Source organism: Petaurus breviceps, unplaced genomic scaffold, assembly GCF_028583685.1.
Source record: "Petaurus breviceps papuanus isolate PSGF00001 unplaced genomic scaffold, PetGlider_PUasm1.0 98, whole genome shotgun sequence".
Lineage (NCBI taxonomy): Eukaryota > Metazoa > Chordata > Mammalia > Diprotodontia > Petauridae > Petaurus > Petaurus breviceps.
Window position 1 is genome coordinate 7,127,957 of NW_027187460.1, and position 23,781 is coordinate 7,151,737.

General features: G+C 38.6%; 1 protein-coding gene and 1 pseudogene across 3 annotated transcripts in view; both read left to right on the top strand.

Moving 5' to 3' along the window:
* TRAPPC9 (trafficking protein particle complex subunit 9) overlaps positions 1–23,781 on the top strand; it is a 1,063,197-nt gene that overhangs the window by 830,938 nt on the left and 208,478 nt on the right. The window lies entirely within an intron of this gene.
* LOC138155650 (large ribosomal subunit protein eL34-like) lies at positions 2,349–23,338 on the top strand (annotated as a pseudogene).

Sequence of the window (23,781 nt, forward strand, 5' to 3'; positions counted from 1 at the left end):
ATATTAATGATAGAATGTCAGTGTTGGAAGAGGCTTCTTTATTCATAGCTCAACTTATCCCTAAAAAATAATTCACCCTACAATACCCATGTAAGTTATTATCCAGCCCTTGTTTGAATGACTTTAGTGAATATCTCTATACACCATAAGAATAATTTCCTCCAAAAAGTGAATTTGTTGTATGGAGGAATCTCATTTTGTCAAATCCAACACAGCTCTAGAATAAATTTCTGTAAGTAGCCGTGCCAAAGACGGATTAGCCCAAATCCGCTATTAGTCTAGAATGCTATAAACAGCATATAAAATGTGTTTACTTCAGTGTCAATTTTTTGGTAACTGAAGTTTATAGATTTTTTAAGCCCTATATTGTAGAGATGGCCCTAATTTTATAAAATTGCTTATTTAAGCAAATTCATTTCAGTTCCTTCCTCATACTGAGCAACAAATGATTGTGAATGAAAGTCAGATTGCTGGCTGAAAATATGCAAAATATTCCTTTGAAAATGATGGCATTAGAGAATTTCCAGCACCAGAAAATGGAGATGTTTGACTGGAGGGGAAAAAAAATGTGATAAATAATCACAAGAAATGAAACACACAGCCAAGAAGCTGGCTGGGCCATGAACAGAAGGTGCCCAGTTAGTGTTAATTTCAACACAGCAGGAAGCCATCAGAGGAGTGAACAAAGCATAGTATCGTTTCATATATCGGCTGCCCAATTTACCTAGGAATCATGGAAACAAAGTCTGCTGGAGCCAAAACCTTGATTGTGGAGCATTAAAATGTAGAATCTTAGAGACAGAACATCAGCCAAAGAATGTGAGAGCATTAGGACCTCAAAGGGTATCTAGGATTATAGATTTAGAAGTAGAAGGGACCTAACAGGCCCTTTCTAGTTCACCTCCCATTGTACAAATGATGAAACTGAGACTGCCAGAGGTTTTAAGGAACGTCCCTAGGATGCCAGAGATGTGATTTAAACCCATGACATGACTCTTTAACTCCTGTGATTTTTCTGTCATACCATACTGCCTCCCTAGTTCAGTCCCTTTTCAGAAGAATCTGTTGATTGTCTCCCAGATGGTCACACAGCTTTTTCTTGGATGCCTCTACTGTGAGTAGTAAGTTCACTGTATTCCTTGGTGGGATAGCTCTAATCGTTATAAAGTGTTTCCTTGTGTTGAACTAAAATCTACCTCTCTGTACTTTCTGTCCATTACAATTTGTTCTCCCCTATGGAGAGAAGGCATTAAGTCATATCAGTTGTTCAGAGTCAGCACAGCTCCCTTTTATGTATTGACTTCCTGTATTAGAAAGTAAACTCCTTAAGGGGAGTGGTTGAGGTTTGGGTTTTTTGGTTTGTTTGTTTGTTTGTTTTTTCGGTTTTTTGTTTATATTTGGCTGGTCACATAGTAAACATTTAGTAAACACTAGTTGCATATTGACTGGGGTGAAAGTGAAGAGTTAAAGATGATGATAACATTTATTTAGTACAAACCACTTTACCAATGTTATCTCATCTTCACAAGTCCTGGAAAGTAATGCTGTTATTATCACTGCTTTACAGATGAGGAAATTGAGGCATATAGATGTTAAATGACATGCAACTAGTACGTATCTGAGAATGGATTTGAACTCATGAACAATGGATCCTGACCTCAGATCTAGTGCTCTATTCACTGTGCCATCTGACTTGCCAACAAATTTGCCACCGTGAATTCTTAGAAAGATAGTGAAATCTATAGACTTTAAAAGATGGCTGGTTTGGGGAGCTGGGGAAAGATGATGGGTTCTTAGAACAGATTGAGTTTGAGATGGCCCTGTGGGCCATCCAGTTCAAAATGTTCAGTAGACAGTTGGCATTGTGAGGCTAGTGTTTAGGAGGCAGTGACTGGGTCTGGAAATACATACACACAAATATATATATATATACATATTTAACTTTATATATGATATACATACATATATTAGAGTCACATATATAAAGGTGATAACTATAGCTGTGGGAATTTATGAAATCACCAAGGGAATAGAGAGAAAAGAAAAGGAGTCAGGACAAAACCTTGGTGCTAGGTAGACAGTTAGGGGATAGGACATGGATGTGTACACACACATATTATATATATATATATATATATATACATACATATATATATAAAATTTCATATAATATGGCTATATTATATATACATACATAATATGTATGTACATGTAAGTATATATACACATAAACACACGAAACATTCTATTAAAAGAGAGACTGATGAAGAACAATTAAGTAGGAGGAGAACCAAGAGTCAGTAGTGTGGGGCGGCCAGGTAGCACAGCAAGTAAGAGCACCGGCTCCAGTGTTGAGAAGACCTGGAGATCGAATCCCGGGCTCAGACACTTAGCACCCACCCAGAAACACCTGGCCGTGTAACCTTGAGCAAGTTACTTAACCCCAATTGCTTAAAAAAAAAAAGTCAGTAGTGTGATAAAAGCCCAGAGAGGATAGAGCATTCAAGGTGGTCAGTAATGTCAGATACTACAGAGAGGTCAAGAAGGATAAAGACTGAGAAAAGACCAAAGTCATTTTCCTTTTTACTATACCATACTCTCTCTTTGAATGTCATCCTGATATCTGCAACTTCTATCCATTTTTGGAAGAATCTTTAGAAAGAATTCTCTTCTAATCCTTGCTTTAGGACTGCCTTGTGAACCATGCAGTGAACAAGCAGTGACTGTACATGCTTCTCCACAAGACTGAGCAAAGCCCATTCTACTTTCCAATTCCCAGCATCCCCTGCAGGGAAGCCTGCTGATTGTGGCAATAAGGTGATGTTTATGCTATGGTAAATGTTGACTAGGGGCAGTGGGGCTGATCTCATTTCACTTATGACTGCATCCCGGCTGGGTCCTGGCCCTAGCTAGTTGAAGTAAAATGTTGGCATGAAGTGACTTGGCTGTTCAACCCTATAGAAGGTATTTTTATTGCTGTACATGACAGATGGTGCCTTTAAATGAGTGCCTATGTCTGAGGGGTTGCTTAGGAACTCGGACATCAGTTTGTTTCATCTTATCACCCTTCACTCTTGACTTTTCCCATCTGGAGACAAAAAAGCACTATCCAGAATATTCCATAGGAGTACCGTTATCTCAGAATTTCTTTCTTTCTTCTTATGCCTACTTATGACCTAAATTTCCGTGCTAAGGAATATCTTAGAAAGCCCTTTGTATGGTGCAGGAGATATACTGAATTGTTTAAAATATTTATCATCACATAATTTTTTCTGAAGAGAGAATTTTAGGACAGATACTGAAAGCTTCTACTCAGGACCTTAGGCCATCTTAAAATTTATCAGTTTCCTGGTTTCCTCAGGGTCTAGGAAATTTTCAGAAAGAACCAGATGGGACAGTAATGCATAAAGTAATGAGCCTTCATTATAGTGTATTTAAGTCACACAAGGGAACACCTAGGGACATGGGAGAACAGGGTCAGTGAGGAAAGAGGGATTTAGCACAAGAATACTATTAGATCTTCTCAGTCACTAGGGGAGTCAATAAACACCATCCCAAGAATGGTGGTCTTCAGATCACAATATAAAGAGTGGAGGATGGTCATTTGAAGGGACCACTCAGATTTGGCACACCCATTTCCTCTAAGATTGACATGATTTCCTTCTAGTTGATGTGTGGAACATCTGTATTCCTGTTGCTTCCACCACAGACACCTCATTTATCCACAGTTATCTTGATCTTCTGTAGCATGAAAGAGTCAATTTTCTGCCTGGCCTCTGGCTTCATAAATAGGGAACTAGGCAAGGGCCAATAAATATCCAGTCTTTGATTTCATAAGTTAGGAACAGTTCCTAGCAGGTCAACATAAATTGCTGCTGGGGGAGAGGTTTACTTTAAAAAAAAATTTCATTTTAGACTTAAAACTTAAATGCATGATAGAGAAAAGAAAAATAAAAATATTATAAACTTAAATATTGAAACTTAAATACAAAATGAGAAAAAACATATGTAATGTTCACAGCAGAATGTGAGAAGACTCAAAATATTTAGCAATAGGTTTCCATTTCAAGAAAGCCCATATAATAAATATTATCCCTTGTATTGAGAGTTGTCTGCTGTGCACTTTTTACTTTGTCCTTCCCCTCCCCTCCCCTACCCCCTATCCCTAGGAGACTACAATTGAGTGCTGATGTATTTATATATAGATGTATACATACACATGATACATATATATATACACATACATACATAGCATATGCTTTCCCTAATAAATTCTACTCTTGACCTTTGTTTTTATGTTTGTGCATGTCTTATTTCCTATCCCTCCTGACTCTTCTACTTTACTTCTGCCTGCTATCTTGCCCTCCTATTACTTATCCTACCCTGCCTCCCATCTGTCTCTTACCCTCCCATTTCCATAAACCTAAACGCCTTTCTATGCCCCCTTTCACCTATTCCCTTACTCTCCCCCCTAAAGATCTCTCCCTTATTCTCTCCCCACTCCCTATCCCTTTAGCATTTTATTCCTTTCTAAATTTAGAAGACTTCTGTACTCTTCTAGATATGTGTGTGTATGTATATTTAGTTCCCTCTTGCACCCATTCTCTATGAAAGTAGGTTTCCAGAACTATTAGTCCTCCTGCACCATCTAATTCCTCTGTGCCAATTCTTCCTTTCATGCCTCATTGTATAAGATAATTACTTTTTAGCTGTTCCTAAATGGTTTTACTTTTTAAAGTCATATCATACTCAGGTCTACCCCAATCTTTTTTTTTTTTTTTTGCCTTTTGGAGGGCAGTTGGAGTTAAGTAACTTGCCCAAGGTTACACGGCTAGTTTTTTTGTGTGGGTGTTAAGTGTCTGAGGCCGGAACTGAACTCGGGTCCTCCTGACCCCAGGGCTGGCACTTTACTCACTGCACCACCTAGCTGCCCCTACCCCAATCTTTCTTACAAACTACCCAATTACTATTAACAATCTTAGATGTAGGTTTTCATTTTACATACATAAAAGATAAACAGTCTGTCCTTAATGAGTGCCTTGTAATGAGTCTTTGATAGGTACATTATATTTCTCTTGGCCCTTGTATGTCAAATCTTCTATGAAGTTCAGGTTTTGCTTTGTGGGTTTTTTTTTTTAAAACAAAGCCTGAAAGTCTGACAATTCATTAAATGTTCATTTTTTTTTTCCATTCAGGATTATGGTTAGCTTTGCTGGGTAAGTTATTTTTGGCCAGAATCCCAGTTCTTTTACTCTTCAGTATATGCTTTTCCAAGACCTGTGATCTTTTAGTATCACCTCTGCTAGGTCTTATGTGATTCTAATTGGTGGCACCACCATATTTAAATTGTTTTTTCTTGTTGCTCATGATATTTTATCCTTGAGCTGAGAGTTTCAGAATTTGACTATAACATTCTTGTAAGTTTTCCTCATAGGATTTCTTTCAGGTGAAGATCAGTGGTTTTTTCTAGTTCTACTTCCCTTCTTGCTCTAATGCTTCAGGACAGTTTTCTTTAATTATTTTTTGTATTATTGTATCAAGATTCCTTTTTTGATCACAACTTTCAGGTAGTCTAATTTATTCTTATGTTTTCTCTTCTTGATCTGTTCTTCAGTTGTTTTTCTTATGAATTATGTCATATTCTCTTCTATATTTCATTCTTTATATTTTGTTTTATTATTTCTTGATCTTTTATAACTTCTCTGGCTTCCCCTTGCCCAGTTCTGATTTTCAAAGAGTCACTTTCTTCCTTAAGATTCTGAATCTCCTTTTCTAACTGGTTGACTTTCTTTCCTTAATCTCCTTGTTTTTCTTAGATTGTTCCTTTTTAGTTTTTCCTCAATTCTTTCATTTGATTTTTAAAGTCTTTTTTAAGTTCTTCTAGGAATTCTTTTTGGGCAGGTAACCATTTGATGTTACTCTTTGGGGTAGAAGAGGATTTCTTTGTTTCAGTATCCTCTTCTGAAGATGAACACCAGTCTTCTCTATTCCCATAGTAACTCTCTGTGGTTGGATTCTTTCTCCTTTGCCTGTACATTTTAAAAAAAATTTGTAGTAGCTTAGTTTTTGGAATCACCTCTAGTCCTGAGGCATGGGAGATGATGCCTTTGGCCTCAGATCTTCCTTCAGTTCTCCCCTCTGGTCTGGAACTTAAAGCAAGACCTCCAGCCTCCTGTAAGTGCCCACAGCCAGCAGCGTCTCCTCCTTATTGCTTTTGCACCCACTGGCTTATGCTGGTTCCTTCTCACCCCAACCATCTCCAAAGCACAGCTGGGTCTGGTGTTCCTTGTCACCAGGTTTTCCTTGATTTTCCCAGGCTCAGATGCCCATGTCCTTTCTCAGGGGTAAAAGTTCCTATGACTGGGGCCAAGATAGTCTCTCAACCCAACTAAGACCCTAGGGCTTGCCACTTGTTTAAGTGGTCCTAACCTTGAGGTGTTCACTCTTAATAGGGACCAAACCTCATCCTAAGATTTTTCTTTAGATCTTCTCTGATGGTCCCAAGAAGACCCCTGTTCTGCCCCTTCTCTTATTTGTTTTTACTGCTATATGGTCTCTCTGAGCTACTATTTTATCTCTTTTGTGAGGGAAAATCTTGAGAGCATGGAATTTTCTGACCTACGTCATCTTCCCAGAATCCTCTTAATGATTACTTTTTTAAAGTTTAAGCCAGTAGTTATACAAAGATTTGAATGGCAAGTAAGTAGTATAATAGAAAAGCATTCAAAGAACCTTACTGTCTTGCAACATGATGCCACCAAAGATCTTGGAGCTACTTCCCCAGGTCATTCATTCTTCCTTAAAGCTCTCCAGGGGAATTCTTGCCATTGGTTCCATGGTTTTTACCTTTTGTCTTTTTCTACATTTTGCCTGATCCTTGAAAACCCAACTTAAGGGACCAAATTCTTGTACTTCCTGTTGTATCTAGATTTCTGAACATCTGTTCCAATTATTCTACTGCAGCCACTTGGACTAGGGGCTCAATTTGCTGACTCTCAAGAGCTAGAGAGGAACTTAGAGGCCTGATAGTCCAATACAAATTAAATCATATTTGCAAAAGTATTTGGCACAGTTGCCTGGCCAATAGAAGGCACTTAATGAGTATTTATTGACTGACTGCACATAGTATGCCCTGTATAAGTGATTACTCCCACCTTCTTCTTTCCTTTCCCTTTCTCCATTTTCCCTTACCCAATCTATATCTGAATAAGAATAATAATACCTACCACATGGAGGATGAGTAGTTGTCCAGCCTGCATTTGAAGACTTACCTCCTGGATGGCTCCTATTAGTAAACTTTTCTTTTTCAGGCTAGAATATACTTTCTTTCAACTCCCACCACCTAGTTATCAATCCTAATTCTTACCCTTAGGGCCAAACTGAACAGGTCTAACCTCTCTTCTGTAGGACAGCATTACCAGTATTTGAACATAGCCATGATATTTCTCCTAAGTCTTTTATTCTTCAGGCTAAATGTTCACTTTCTTTGAACAGTCCTTGTAAGACTTCAGTCATCTCACCATCCTGTCCACTTTCCTCTGAATGTGTTCCAATTTGTCAACATCTTTCCTAAAATGTGAGATACCAACAACTGAACAAAATACCTTAGATGGGATTTGGCAGAGCATTTTCCTTTCCTTTCTCCTGTTCTTCACTGTCCAGAGTTCAAGTATATCTTGAGGCTTGAGGGGAAGTGAAAAAGAGAATATAAACATTTAGAGCTGCTACACCTGGGAAGATCATTAGAAGTACAAGTAAAAGGACTACCAAATGCACCATAACAAAGTACTAATTAAAATTCGCTATTTGAACTCTGAACTCAGACACACTTCCTTTTCTCTCTTCCTGACGGACCTGACAGAAATTGAAAATGGTTCAGCGTCTGACATACCAACATAGGCTGTCCTACAGTACAGCTTCCAACAAAACCCGGCTGTCATGAACCCCAGGTAACAGAATTGTTTACCTTTACAAGAAAGTTGGAAAAGCACCAAAATCGGCCTATAGCATGTGCCCAGGAAGACTTCGAGGTGTTCGTGCAGTGAGACTTCAAGTTCTTATGAAGCTTTCAAAGACAAAAAAGCATGTCAGCAGGGCTTATGGTTGCTCCTTGTTTGCTATATGTGTCTATGACAGGATCAAGCGTGCTTTTCTGATTGAAGAGCAGAAAATCATTGTAAAGGTGTTGAAGACACAAGCACAAAGTCAAAAAAGTAAATAAAACGGATATGTTTTCTGAACAATAAAGAAAATTAAAATGTGAAAAAAAAATTTCTCAGATCATCTGTCTTACTAAGGTTTCTTAGGCTGAGCTTGACTTATTTTGACTACCTTCTGTAGCTCCCAATACATGAATAGTGTCGCTCATCCCAGAACTCCCTATTCCCAGAACTATATCTCCTTTGTGCCCTCCCCTCTGCCTTATCTTATTGACATGAGCTCCAATTTCTGGCCCATTCTCAGTCCATCATGATCTGCTTTACTCCTTGGTGGACTGTGGGCATTCTGTTTACATTTATAAGTCATTAAGGAATTAACTCATTTCACCTACCCCCCTCCTCTCCTGTGCTCACCTGCCTACAGTGAAAAACATTGGATTCCCATTACTTAAAAACTTGGAAAAAAATCATCTGGGAACACTTAACTTCCAAATGACAACCCTTTTCTTATAGGGACAATATTGCAAAAAATACCTTTCTAGCCTTTCTTTTCTCTTGCTGTTCCTTATCATTAACCCTCTGCTTCAACTACCTAATTTACTTGGTGTTGCCCAGTCATGCCTTATGCCCCTGAACCTTTCTTTACTACTGTCATTCCTTCTGAGTCAAAATTCCTGCCTTTCTGCTCATCCCTCATCTCTAATCAAGATCCCAGGCCAAATACCACCCCTTTAGTGTAGTTTTCCCCTGATTATAATCCAGAACTCTGCCTTGTCACAGAGTTGTATGAAGATCCAAGGAAATAATGAATATGGAAATCTTGTTAAATTATAGCACAGATTTTAAGGGTTATAATGACAATGATTATTTCTGTCTTATATTATTCATATTATTCCCTTCCATGTAACCCTATACTCCAGATAAACTTGGCTCCCCTACATCCCCCAAGCATCCCTTTAACATTCATGCCTCTAGTACTCAGCTTATGCTATCTTTAATAGATTAACTAGGCAACAAGCATTTATTCAGCACCTACTCTATACCAGACTCTGTGTTCAGTTCTGGGGATAAAAAGCAGAAATAAAACAGCCCCTGACCCCAAGAGACTTGCAATCTGTCAAGAGAGATAACCTGTACCATAAAGGTAAGAGAAAAAGTAATTTAGGGAAAATCAGGTGAATCTTGAAGGAGATTAGAGATCCTAAGAGGTAGAGATGAGGAAGGAGTATATCCCAGGCAGGGCAGACAAAAAATGGAAAGACCTGGAGACCAAAAGTGTAATTCTTTGTTTTCAGGCCAGTTTGACAGGACTCTAGAGTGCATGAAGAAGAATAAAGTATAATGAGGCTATAAAAGTAGGTTGGGGCAAGGTTATAAAGGGCTTTAAATACCAATGGAGTTTATATTTGGTTTCATCTCTAAATTTATGATCTTATTCCCTGAATTTGGAATGTCTTTCCTTCTCCTCTTTGCCTATATAATTTTTACACTTTCTTCAAAGATTCTTTTAAACACTGCCTCCTTTAGAAAGGCCTTCTCAGATCCCTTCTATTGCTCATTCCTTCTTGGACCTCATATGGCACATTGTTTTGTACTTCTCTAATGCCTCTGCCTAGGTTCAAGGTGTGTGTGTGTGTGTGTCTGTGTGTGTGTGTGATATTATCTTACTAGACTGTGAAATCTATAAGATCAGTATGTTACCTAAACTCTGTACCTTCCTGGTGCCAAGTACAGTGTCCCGCACAGGGTAAGCACTTAATAAATACAAATTTTTGCAAATTGAAGAGAATGGAATCAGGAGCTGCTGTGTCATCTCCACAAGGGTCCTTTCCTTCATCAAGGAGCCTACGTACATGCACCCCAGAAAAGAATCAGAGTACATTCCCAGGTCTCTGGGAGGTGTGCCCATCTAAAAGACCTAGAGGTTTCCCTGATCATCTCCTTCATGTTATAGAACGTTAGAGCTAGAGAGCCTCATCTAGTTGAGTACTCATTTCATGAACAAAGAAACTGAGACCTGGAGAGCAGTAATTCAAGGTCACAGAGTTAATGTGTAGCAGACCCTAGAATTAAAGCCCAAGTAGTCTTGTGTTCTTTCCAGTGTACCCTCATGTCTCTATAGCATTTTTGCTATTCCTTTACTTCACCTCTCCCCTACTCAGTTTATAAGTGACTAAAGGGCAGGGACTATGTCTGGTACATATTTGTATCCTACCCAAAGATACAAATACCTGAAGACCCTAAAAGTTCAGTTGACCTAGGAAGTTCTGTATATTGTAGGCACCTGATAAGTATCTGTTGTACTGAAGTTTTAATTTGAGCAGCAGAGTAATGTCATGTGAGCCTTGGATGTGAATCCAGAGGGTCTGGGTTCACATTCTGTCTCTGCTTCTTATTACATGTTTGACCTTGAGTAAATCATTTAAATCTCTCCAGGACTCTGATTCTGTATCTATAAAATCAGTGTGTCACTTCTTACCCTCCATTGTCTGATCTCATTTTTTTTACTTTTTTTTGTCTTTATTAATTTGTATAAATTTATTATTTTGTTTACTTTTAGTTTACAAGATTCAATTCCACAATTCCTTGAGTTTCAAATTTTCTCCCCCTCCTTCACTTTCCCCCCTCATGGCGGCATACAGTCAAGTATAGGATCTGCAAATACTTTTGCATTAGACATTAGTCAGGTTATAAAGAAGGATTGTATCAGATGGAATGAACAATGGAAAAGAGGAAACAAGACCAAACAAGAAAAAGAAAGAAAGCAGGTAGTTTGCTTCAATCTGCATTCAAACTCTGTTCTTTCTAGTTCTTTCTCTGAATGTAGACATCTCTCTCCATCATGAGTCATTTGGAGTTGACTTATAATCCTGTATTGCTGAGAAGAGTCCAGTCTATCAAAGTTGATCTCATCTTTTCTGTGCGTCCCTGTGATGCCCCTGCTGGATTTGGAGTCACAAGGCCTGAATCTGAATCTTGACTCTGCTACTTAACTAAACTTTATAGGGCTTATTTTCTTCATCTGTAAAATGTCAAGGAAAAAAGTTCAGGGTAGTCCAGTGGTGACAAACTCAAGTATAAACAGAACCATCAAACCATAAATAATTATGTTCTATTGAATTTTTATTTATTTTGTTAAATATTTCCCAACTACATTCTAATCTGGTCAAATGTTGCTGGACACATTGGACCAGGTATATTTGACACTTCTGATGTCAAAATTATTTCCAAGGCCCCTTCTAGCTCTAAATCTATGATTCTGTGATCTTTATACCTTTGAGTGGATTGAGTTGGGTGATTATAATGTTAATATTACCTTATCTGGTGTTTTACACTCTATAAAGCATTTTCATATCCATCACTTCATTTTATCCTATTAATAGCCCTGTGAAGTAGGTGATCATTATATTTTTTCTCCTCCTTACAAATGAGGATACCGAGGTTTAGGGATTGGAATTTACCCATCCAAGGTTATACATTAGGTTAGTGGTAAAAAAGCAGTTTTACTTCTCTGAGTTTCCAGCTCTACAATCCTATATATAGTTCTTGGTTTTGTTGCATCTGTATGGCTTCTCCTTCATTGCCTTTAGAACCATTTAAAAAATGCCACTGGGCCAATATGGATCCTTCTTGGAGAATTCTGAGTACTAACTAAGAAAAACAGAGGATAATTTTACTATTCTAAAAAAGTCCTACTGTTATAAATGATATTTTGACTTCTCCCCACCCTCTCCTCCCAACTAATGCAACTGTTTTTTTGTGCTTAGTTCGATTTCCTGTGGGTGGGAATTTACAAAGGCTCAGAACAGTAAGAGGCAGGGTAATGCAGTGGACATTGGCTAAATTTCAGAGTCAGTAAGCAATTATCTTGCTATTGGCCTTGTGGAATAGTCCCTACATGATTTTAGACAATTCAGCTCTCTTTCCTAAGTCACAGTAAAATAGAGTATAAATTAATTCACTTTCAACTCTAAAATTCCATATTCCATGTTATAAAATTCTATGTTCTAAGATCACTTCTAGAACTAATATTTTACAGTATATGTTCTAGGTCTTTTTCAGCATTAACATTAATATCCACTCCATCTACTGTCTCTTCTGGTCCTTTTGACAGTCTGTCCCTCAGTGTCTAGAATGACCTTCTATACTATCTCTTAGAATCCTTAACTTCCTTTGAAGTGGCTTAGGTGACACTTCCTATGAGAAAACCCTTGTAGGTGTTAGTGTTACCTCCCTCCTCAAAACTTATTTTATTTACTTATATTTGTAAAGCTCCTGGAAAACAGAAACTGTTTTTGTATTTTTTAAGTTTTATCTGTTTCCCCATTGCTTAATATAGAGTCCTTCTCACAGTAGATTTTTAACAAATGCTTGTTGCATCAAATGATCTAAGGACACAATTGTCTCTAACATTCTATGTTCTCAAAGCCCTTCCATCTTTAACAATCTGTGTTCTCATGTTTCCACTGGGGTGATTCTGTGTTTCTAAATAAAGACTCCTTTTTCCAGACTCCACATCCTCCATTGGCCACAGTATTTGCTTTTGGAATCAGCCCTGAGCTCAAAATAATTTTAAAATGTTATTGCTGATATAGATGAACATAGGGACATACTGTTAGCTGAATCAGAGGATCTTTTAAATTAAGTTAAAATAAAAGGGATCTTTAATATCTGCTTGGATAATTAACTTTACCTGTTCTTTGAGTGTAACCCAAACCTGGAAGGTTATAAGTGAATAGTAGTATGCAGCCTTGGGAGAGAAATGTATGTTAGTTCTTTTTCTGTTGTCCATATAAACTACTTAAGCTTGACATGCTACTCAAATCTCCCTGAGTTTTCTGATAAAGACTTTTTGGAGAAATAAAAGGATTATTGATGGATTTCTCGTGTTTGGGAAGAGAATATTATGGAGAGGGCTCTGTACTAAGTCAGAAAACCCGAATTTGAGTTCCTCCCTAATAGTCATCAGACATTAAACAAGTTTTGTCAGTCTTCATCCATAAAGTGATAGTGTTCAATTGATGGTCTCAAAAGTGTCTTCCAATTTCAGCATTTTATGTTCTAACCATCCATATTCTTTTCCTTTCCACATCTAACATTCTATATGCTAAGACCCCTATCAGATCTAAAGAGTCTATGTTCTAATAACCTATATCCCTCTAATTCTGGCATTCTCTTATTCTAGAAAATAACAATCCTTGCATCACCTATTTTTTGAAGGTGAGAACTATGTAAACTCCTATAGAAATGGGAGTTATTATTATGGTTTCTTTCCACAAAAGGAGAATTAATACTCAGGGGAAGAAGTAGTGAATGTAGAACCTTTTGGAGCTCCCAAGTGGCCTATGGTGTAGTCATTTTTGTAACAACAGCAACAATGAAAAATTAAGACTTTTTTTTAAAGGACATGTGCTTTAGTTGACAAAATGAAATAGGTTCCATTGAAAGCCACCTCCTGAAACAGCCTTTTACAATAAATGATGAATAAATTGTGATTTCTCGGAACACTGGACTGTGCTCAGGGAAATTCAGCAGAATGCTCTGAATAGTTGCCAGAAATGTGGTCTTCTTTCTAGATTCAGTTCTTTTCTGGAAGGCAGATGCATTTTCTCTCTGCCCCTCCTCCACAGTGCTCTTAGCATTTTCTGCTCGTTCATATAATATTTTGCCATAGTTATCAGCCAGACTCAGTTTTAATTCAGCAGATCAATTAAATTAATATTTATTAAGTATTTTCCATGTACAGAGCACTCACTGTACCAAGTTCTGGTTGAAAATATGAAATTTAGAAGAGAAATGATCTATGCTTTCATGGAATTTATAATAGAGGGATATGAAAAGTAAAAAAGTGATTATACTTCGTATTCAAGAAGCTAGGATATTAAGAGAATGGATGCTCCATTCACTGAGGATGTTCTTCTTTACCTTAGTAGATGTTCTTCATGATAATACTAGTAATGATGATTATGGTGGTAATAATAATAATTAACATTTATATGTTGCTTCAAGGTTTACAGAGCACCTTACTTAAGTTATCCCATTTGGCCCTCAAAACAACCCTGTGATTTAGGTGCTATTGTTATTCCCCATTTCTCAGATGGGGATCCTAATAATTACTTTTCTCTTGGATTTTAGGGATAATCCTGATGAGTTATAGTTTTGTAGTGTTGTTGCTTATGAGTCCCCATCTAATGTGATCCCCAATATCAATCAACCAATATGAACAAGGGTATTTACTGAGAAGATACAGAAGCACAGCAATTCTTGGTATTTACAAAATATTCCCCCCAATATAGGGATACACTCTTCCTTTCCACACATAAGGTCCCTGGGAAGAGTGGGCTCAAACTTAGAGTGAAATGGTAATGAGGAACATATGTAAAGAATAGTGGCCAAAATGATCTCCTAGTTCCTGACCCTGGAAGTTTTTTTCTTCCATGGGAACCTCATAAAGTTTCCCTTAAGTATAGCTCTCCACTGGGCTTGGTAGATCTGATGCTGAGCACAGTGTCTGGCCCATAGTAGGTGCTTAAGAAATGTTGATTAATTGATTAATTGGTCTTTAGAAATCCACGGGTATTTCTATCAAGAAGAGTCACAGTCTCTGAAATTTCGACGATGCTTGGGAGAATGATCTTTCCATTTCCATCTATTGCAATGTTATCTGTTGACACTCACTCTAGGGGACTCCAACACTGAGTCTGGTTCCTGATAGGATCTCTGATGGACCTCAACATCTCCTAAGACATTGGCTACCTGGAGAGTCCCACATTAGTTACACATTCACCTAAGATAAGGAAAGAATAAACACACAAAACCAAAAAACAGAGTCTCCACGTTCTCAGAGATACCTAGAGACCAGAAAGGAAGACAAACTAGCCAGCTTCTCTGACTTACCCAGAAGTTCACAGCAGTCCTCATTCAAAATCCATTGGAGAGAGTGAGAAAATCATCCTAACCTTTTGTTTGCACATTCAACTTCACCTCAACCCTCAACTTACCCTGAATCATTAGTTCTTACAGTTAGAAGCCATTTAAAAGCCTTACCATCATCTCATAGTCCTAGCCTCTCCAGTCACTTATGGCCAGAAATTGGTTCTCCAAAATTCCATGTATTGGATTAGCATCAAAGAAGGATATTTTCATAGGCATCATAAGTGTGTATATCCCCGTTCCGTTCCAAAGGACAAATCACAGCGTGGAATCTAGGGATTGGGCCCTCACTGACCAATACTCCCCATGGCCACCACTATTATATAGTCAAATATAAACCTAAATTTAAAATAACACATAAAAGTGTATTAGAGAGATACAGGCAAATTTCCATGTCTGGTCTCAGGGGGAAAGTTGAGGAAAGAGGATATCAGGAAAGGTTCATAGAAAAAGGGTAAGTAGTAAGCAGGCTGAACAAGGGAAAGGAGGCTATTCAGAGCTTAAGAAATAGAATGAGCAAAGAAAGGCTTGCAAGAAGGAGAGCATAGGCCACTTTGTGAATGACAGATCTTCTTAGGTTGTATACCTATGTCAATGTGAAGGGCTGACAATAATTGTTCAGGTCCCCCCCGCCCCCCCCCCCCGCCCTGTGACTCTGGTACATGAGTTAAATCAGCTCTTTAACATCTCATATCTGTTTATTTCCTTTTAAGACTTCTATAGGCTTTCTAATAAGGAAACTTCTAATTTTCCAAACCAGTTACAGAAACCAAATGAGGCTTGAAGTCACCTCATTTCATTTTGACAGCTGTTATCAATCTCAAGTTTAATGGAAAAAACCTGGCTTTTGTAAGCCTGTCAGTTATCTCTGATGTCATTTTAAGAGTTAATGAATTTCCAGCAACTAAAATAATTGGAATCACTTTTCTACCAAACATCCTAGAATATTATTACATTATAAAATTCTGGAAATGGATAGGACCTTTGAAATAATTTTGTCAAATCCCCTACCTTCAATGCAAGTACAATGGGAAGAGTGGTAGATTTGCAGTCAGGTTCTGGATTCAAAGCCTGGGTTTGCTGCTTATTACCTGTATGTCCTTGATAAGGGACCTAGAATCCTGGAGCCTCAGAGATGATCTAGTCTGACTGCCACCTAAAATATGAATCTCTCTTTAAAGACTTGCTTTGCCTTAAGCTAGAAGTTCTTTATTGATAGTTTTTAAAACAGCACGCTTCTTTCATATATCCTCATATATACATATTGGTGTCTAATGTTAGCTGTCTTTTGAGTGGAGTGGGGAAGGAAAAAAAATTTACATGATGACTTTATTATATGTTTAAAAGGAATAGCAGGTTGTACATAATAGATTTGCAGTTTCATGTGCAAAAAAAAAAGAACCAAACCTCCTCCCATCTTCCCCCCTAAAAAAAACTCAGTAGGGTAATGCTGCTGGACAGGTAGAGCAAGTCATCCTCCGAAACAAGGTAGAAGGCTCCTGACTCAGGTAGAGGGCTGTGAGGTTGAGCTGTGACTTTGAATATTTTATTTACCTGCCTTCTTCAGCTGAATTCCTCCCATCCCCTGATACTATGCTTGAACTCATTCTCCAATAGTTAGCAAACTCCTCCTTCTTCCTTTCTCAGTCCTTGTAATACTGCATTCTTTGCTTCCCAAGAGCACACACCCTTTTCCAGCCTCTGCTGCCTGCTTCATCATCCCCATCCATCTACATCCTGCAACCTCCTCTATGTCCCAATCCAACTCTACCTACCCTTTCCACCATGACTTTTAGAACCTCTACTCTGTAATTCACAAACTTTCCTTCTAATCCAGCTCTGCCTACCCTTTTTACTGTGCCCTCTGGAACTTCCATTCTGTAATCAACAAACTTCCTTTCATTTTATATCTCTTCCCTTTTTTCCCCTTCCATCTTCTTGCATTTATTGACACCTGGCTCTCCATAGATGATGATACTGGATCTATGACTATCTTTTTCAGTACAAGCCATACCTCCTCTTGTACCACAGACTCACTGATCCTAGAGGGGCAGGATGGATACTCCTTGCCCCCCACCTCCCTCTATTGCCATCACTCTCTCCTCCTTTGAGGTTTATTCTATCCAAATATATCACTCAGTCCAGATCTTGGTGTACATCATCTACACAACCAAAAGACATGTTCCTTCCTTTTTGAAATTCAGTGCCTTAAAGTTTTTCTCTATACCCCAACTCCTGTGCTCATTCTAGGGAACTTCAATATGCATATTGACATTTCTTTAAATACCTTAACCTCCCAGTTTCTCAGTCAACTCCCATGACATATTCCTTTACCAAAGCTACATACAGAGAGATGGTCATGCCCTTGATCTTGCCATCACCCACCTCCTTAAATACTCTGAACTCCCATTATCTAATCATAATTTCCTATTATTCCATCTTTCCCTATGACTTTCTCCTCCTATACCTGTTCTTCATCTTCACTATGACCTTCAGTTTCTCTACCTGTCAGTTCTTTCCAAGGCCATCTTTCCTACTCTAGCTCCTCTTTCTTGTCTTCCTAATCTTGACTCATTGATGAACCATTTCAGTTCTGTACTAACCTTTACTCCCAAAACCCTTGTTCCCCAGACTTGTCACTTATAAACCTTGCCACACTCCAATCTTAAATTCTCCATTATCTGTGTCCTCCACTACTATTCATATACTACTAAAACAGAATTGGAGGAAGTCTCAGAGCCATGCTTATTGTAAGTTCATTAAAAATTTATGTCATCCTGTCCTATCTCAACTGTACCCTCACTACACTAAGGTCATTCTTATAATCCTTCACAGTCAAATCTCTATCCTACTCACCACTGGGGTTGTTCCAGAGTTCTTCTTTCCTCATCCTTCTTTGATCTGCTCATCTGAGTACCTAGCCTCATTCTTTACAGAAAAAAAATTTGAGACTGAAAAGCATTCCCTTTTCTCCCCTTCTCACCTTACAAGTCCTTGACTTTACCCCCCAATATATCCTCCTTTACTCTAGTATCTGATAAGGTGACTCTTCTTCTTACCAAGGCCAACCCCTGTACATGTTTGCTTGATCCTGTCCACTACCATATTCTCTAACAGATTGCCCCCTTTTTCATCCATTATGCCCCCTACCTTCATCCAATCTTTAATTTCATCCTATCTTCTTACTCTTTCTCTACTGCCTACAAACATATCCAAGCTTCTCTATCCTTTAAAAAATATATATATTATGCCCTACTATCTTGACTTGCTACTGTTGAATTTTTTTCCCTTTCTCAGTAAAGTTGCTTGACAAAACCATCTCTACTCAGTGCTTTCACTTCCTTTCTTCTTACTCTTTTCTTAACCCTCTACAATCCACTTAATAACTTTATCACTCAACTGAAACCTATCTCCAAATGTTCTTAATCTCTCTGTAGCCTTTAATACTGTTGAATATCCTCTTCTCAAAGGTACGCTGTCCTCTCTGGTTTTTTGTGTTCTTTCTTAGGTTTCTTCCTTTGTGTTTCACTCTTCCTTCTTGGTCACAGATAACATATCATCATCATACATGTTATGCCCACTAACTTTGGAATTACTTGAAGGATTTGTTCTGGGCCTCTTCTCTTTTTTCTCTATATGCTCTCACTTGATAACCTCCATAGTTCCCATGAATTCAGTCATCTCTGTGTTTATGAATCCCAAAAACATACATGTATACATAGATTATATATCAATACATAAAGATTCATTTGTGTGTATGGAATTGCTTTGCACAGAAAAATTATTTTGGGTTAGACCTTATAGAATCTTTAAGTGGATTTTGAAGGAATGCAGAATTTGGGACCCAACTTCAGTGGAAATATTCTTTTTTGTTTTTGTTTTTGCAAATCTATCTTCCATGTACAGTGATTTTTTCCCCCAAGATTGATAAAAAATCCTTACCATCTAATTAATCTATTATTACTTCTGTCCCTGGCTCTTACAGTAGGAAGCCAAGAACTGCTTCTCATTATCCTTGCTGAATTTAGCTGAGAAGTTCCACCTACTTGGGGCTTTCTTCATTCCAAAGCAAGCTAGTATTGCTTCCAAATGTGGTCTTACCAGGGTGGAGAATAGTGGAGCTGTCATCTCCCTAGTTCTGGACACTACATTTGTTTTAATTCATCCTGAATTCACATTAGCTTTCTTGACTGCCAGATCCTACTATTCATTCATTTGGGGCTTGAATGCCACTGAATAACTCAATCCAAACCAATAAACATTGATTAAACACCTATTCTGTGCAAGCACTGTACTAAACACTGGAGATATAATTATTAATTATATTTTTATTAAAAAGAAAGACAGTCCCTTTCCTCAAGAAGCTTACAGTCTCACAGGGTAGAGACAACACACAAAAAGAGGTGGAAAGTGGCAAGAGGAGATCAAAGGGGTGTCTTGTTCTGTGGATTTGAAACCAAGCAGGGAAGGAGATGCAGAGTGAGATGTTTTTAAGCAAACTACTATCTAGCAGTGCTCCTTACATCTTGTTACTTGTTATATAGATACTTTGAACTCAGGTTCACTTTGAATCCTTAGATAGCTGCCTGGTACACATTGTTATTGAAACACGGGAGGACTGAGATGGGGTAAGGTGTGTAAATGTCATGTAACATTCCTTTCCTGTCATTAACTGGCTGACCTTTCAGACAGTATCAGGGCAGCCAACAATGATATCACAACTTATTAAAATTAATACTGGCTAGACTAAAGCAAATTAACAGAACAGTCAGACAGTAACACTTATAAGTCTTATAAGTGTTTATGAAACCCCTTTAATAAGAAAAAAAATCTCTTATAGAGCCCTTAAGATGTTAAGGAAGTCAGAGACCCATTTCCTGTCTAAAAGGTGTTTGGTACTATCAGGGAGATAAGACTTTATATTTATTTGGGACAACTGGAAAAGAATATAAGCAGTATTCAATCTGTGATTTGTATGTAGCAAGCATTTAATGTTTTTTGAATTAAATTGAGAATTACATTGTATGCTAAAGATTCTAAGTGCTCTGGAAGTTAAGGAAAAAAAAGAGTCAGTATAGATTGGAATAGGCAGCATGTGCTTCTTGGAGGAAGCAATTCCAGGTAGACCTTGAAAATTGGATAAGATTAATGTCACAGAGAGAAAGACAGACATGCCAGATATCAGAAACAGAAAGCCAAGACCCAAAACAAAAAGGGAGTTTGGTGTGATTAAAGAACACCCACTGAATGAATGAATGGCCAATTGAATGAATGAAGCATTTAATTGCTTCCTACATGCCAAGCTCTGGGGATAACAAATTCAAAAACAAAGACATTCCCTTCCCTCAAGGAGTTTATAGTCTAATGGGAAAACACATGAGGCATGTTAACCTTCTAAATGGTCCCCCTGCCTCAACTCTCCCCATTCCAGTTCTTCATCTGCTGTCAAGGTGATTTTCTTACAGTCTAGATTTGACTATGTAACTAACCCCCTGCTCATAAATTCCTATGGCTACCTATTTCCTCTACATCAAAAATATAGCTCTTTGTTTGGCATTTAAAGCTCTTCAGCACCTGACCCCTTCTTGATTTTCCAATCTTCTTACATTCTATTCCCATTCTCACATTCTGTAACCCAACAGCCCAGACCTTCTCACTGGTCCTTGCATACACTGTTCCATCTCCAGACTTCATGCCTTTGCACTAGCTGTTCCTTAGACCTAGAATGCTCTCCCTTACAATTTCTGACATATAGAATCCTTGACTTCTATAAAATTCAGCTCAAGTATCATTTGTTCCTGGAGACCTTTCCTGGTCCCCTCATTGGCCAGTGCCATCTCCTCTAAAGTTACCTTCCACCCCTCTATATTTATTTTCTCATTTATGTATGGTGTCATGCAACACCTCCCACACCCCCATTAGAACCTAAGCTCTTTGCAACAGGGACTGTTTTTTACTTAATATGAATGTACATTAACTAAGTGCTTACCATGATCATTAGAGTACAGCAGCAAAGCAGATGGTAATATATCTTCTTTAATGTCATTTCCACTGATGAATTCATGTATGCCTCTTATGTTAAACCATTTAATAGTGCCAAAGACATGAGTGTTGAGGATTTTGTTTTCTGGGACTTCAATAGCTGTGGTTATTGAGAAGATGGTACCTTCAGCACCTGCAGAAAAGCAGCTGCCAGTTCCCATCTATCTCTACAGTTCCCATCTATCTCTACAGTTCCCAAGATCAGATGGTTATGAAGCTGGGCCTGGAGGGCTGAAAGGAGTGATTTTGGAGGAGATTTTTGCCATTCCCATGACTTTTTGGATCATCTGCCCATAGGTGGAATTTGGACAGTAATTACAGTTAGTGGTGAGAGAAAAAAATGGTGCCTTCTCTACAGAGATGGCTCCCTTTATTCTGACGGCAGAGGGCAGGCTAGAAGCAGGGTTTCTAGTCTGGGAGTCATTGTTATTCTAGGATTCTTGGTTCAGGGCCCTTATACTATTTCTATCAGGGTCTTGAGGTAGGAGGTGGTTAAAGTGGTTGTTTGAGTTGCCTGACATATGTCACCTCCTGTCTCTCCCCAAAAGGAGACTCTGCTGCTTCACCTAGACTGGCATGCTTGTTGATTGAGTGAGTGAGTGAGGGCTGGGGGAGAGAGGCACTTGTGAACAAAAAGTTTTAGGAATTTTGGGGCCACAGGGGATTAGATTGATATACTTCAACCAGGGACAGTGGTAGAGATGATTTGCTCAAGGTACGTGGTTCCAAAAAGCAAGGCGATTGTCAAGGAGGTTATTAAGGTAGCCAGAGAGGAAGGATTAAAATAAAGCATGGGTAAGACATTTCTCGAAAAGTGTTCAGAGAGGCAGTCACCAGCAAGGAGAGTGAGGCCCTGTTGAGGTTAGGGGTTAGGGGTGCTCGAGACCCCAAAATACCAATACGCTGGGTCCTGCAGAATGAATTCAACTAAAGTCTTCTCTCAGCCAAAGAAAAACAAAGTTTATTAAAAGTTTGCCATATTGGGTAGACTCCTAAGGAGCCTCAGTATCTGTGACGCTTGCATTGGGCAAGTGGGCCAGAATCATCTGACACAGAGTGAGTCTGTGCTAGAAAATTCTCTGGTCTCTTCTTGGAGGCAAGATGGAGCTGATATACAGAAAGGTTGTGGGAGGATTTTGGGGTGGTCTAGAAGAAGAGTTTGGGGAGGGTCTTCAGGAAGAGTCAAATGAGGTCAGACTCTAGTAATGGGAGATTAAGGATGGGAAGTAGCTGGAGACTACCTGGAGATGTCTGAGTATGGTGGGCTAGGGTTTATAGTTTAAGGGTGTATAGATATTTTGGGAGGATCAAGGGTGAGGGCTAGCTGGACAATGGAGAGCAAAGCTAATAACAGAGATTTGGGTGGAGCTATAATGAAAGGCTTATGGCCTCAGGCAAATTCCTCATGTGGGAAGATTCCAGGAGAGCTCCAGGGGCTTCCCTCATCAGCTCCACAGTGGATGTTTCTCTGGAGTATGGACTCTGGAGTACATCTAGAGAGATGGCTGGGAAAGAAACTACAGGACATGACCAGATAGGAAAGCATCACTGGATCAAAGGGTTCCAACCTGATTAGAAAGAATGACAAAAGGGAAGCTACATGGTATCACAGAGCTCTTGATAAGGCGCCAAGAGTCCTGGGTCTTAGTTTCCTCTCTCTGAGCTACATTGACTTCCTCTATAAAGTGAAAGGATTAAACCAGATGAATTTTAAGGCCTCTTTTTAGCCCTAATACTTTCTTATTCTCTTCTTGGACATTGTATGTTCTAGGATTTTATCCAACTTTCTGTGTTTTAAGGTTCTTTTCCTGTTCTGACCTTATATGACTCTTATAATACTTATAAGTATTATCATTCTTATAATTTTGGCTAAAACCTTTCTGAGCTAGACCTACAATACCAAGGAATTGCCTTGATTTTCTCCCTGTAGCCAGTGATGAATTTACTATTCTAAGCAGAGAACCACTTACCTCAGAGTCAATCAGAATTATAAATCAACCAGGGTTTTAAGCAGTGTTACAGGTCATATTGGGAAATCCAGCTTGGCCAGTTTAATCACTTAACCTACAGGAGCCCAAGGTAACTATGGAAACACGATGTTATCCCTATCTACTGTAAACCCAAGTACAAAATGTGCGGTTTCCCCTTCCCCCACCCCTCACGTTCAAGTTTCTGAATGTGCAGAGAGACTGAGGCTAAAAAAAAAAAAACAATTAAGGCAGCCCGCCTTTCAGTTCTTCTAATTAAAAAGTAAATAGCATTCGCTCTTCAGCATGGGAAGATGTGCTGAGACCTCCTTCAAGCTTCTCTTTCTATTAAAAGAGCTTTCTATTTTCATCTGAGCTCTTTCTGAAAATGCACCACCTACCCAATTTATTCCACAGGGAGTGACAGATCCAAGGGAAGGCAGAAGGCTTCCAAATTAGCCAGCCTGCTTTCAAGAGGATGTGGGTTCATTTTTCAAGAGGACTTTTTGCTGCTTCTGGCAGATCTTTGGTCCACAAGACTGGCCCAAAAGAAACATATGAAGGATGGAGAGTTAATTGAGAATCATAAGGTTGGGCACACCCAGACCTAGAACTGGTAAAATCTTAGAGATCCTCTAGTTTATGGTTCTTAACCTTTTTGTGTGTCATGGACCCCTGTG